We start from the raw sequence: 378 nt of genomic DNA, 5'->3' as shown, positions 1-378 counted from the left end.
TAATACCGCTTTAAAATCAACCTTTTTTTAAGGTTATACTTGTACATGAAGAAAATAAGAGTAAGTATATTATCTACTACATAATAAGGATCCTCTTTGTCCAGATCTTAATTTTGAGAAGTAACGCAATCAATTTGGAACAACAATTCAAGTATATTCATTTATTTTAGACACTTAGCCTCCTTTCTTATGGGTACCAGTTTAGTAGATAATGATAGGCGATAACTTTCAAAGTGTATACAAATGGATAGTTAATATTTTGTAGTGACTAAATAAATACTAAATATGTAATAATATAAGTGTCTTTGTAATTAATTTAGTTAACCTATTGAAGTTAGAATTTTCCTTTAAAAGTGTTCAAATTTCATTCTCAACAAC

This window comes from Arachis ipaensis, chromosome B01 (genome assembly GCF_000816755.2).
Source record: "Arachis ipaensis cultivar K30076 chromosome B01, Araip1.1, whole genome shotgun sequence".
NCBI lineage: Eukaryota > Viridiplantae > Streptophyta > Magnoliopsida > Fabales > Fabaceae > Arachis > Arachis ipaensis.
The sequence above is the reverse complement of the archived record's forward strand: the minus strand, read 5'-3'. Positions refer to the sequence as shown.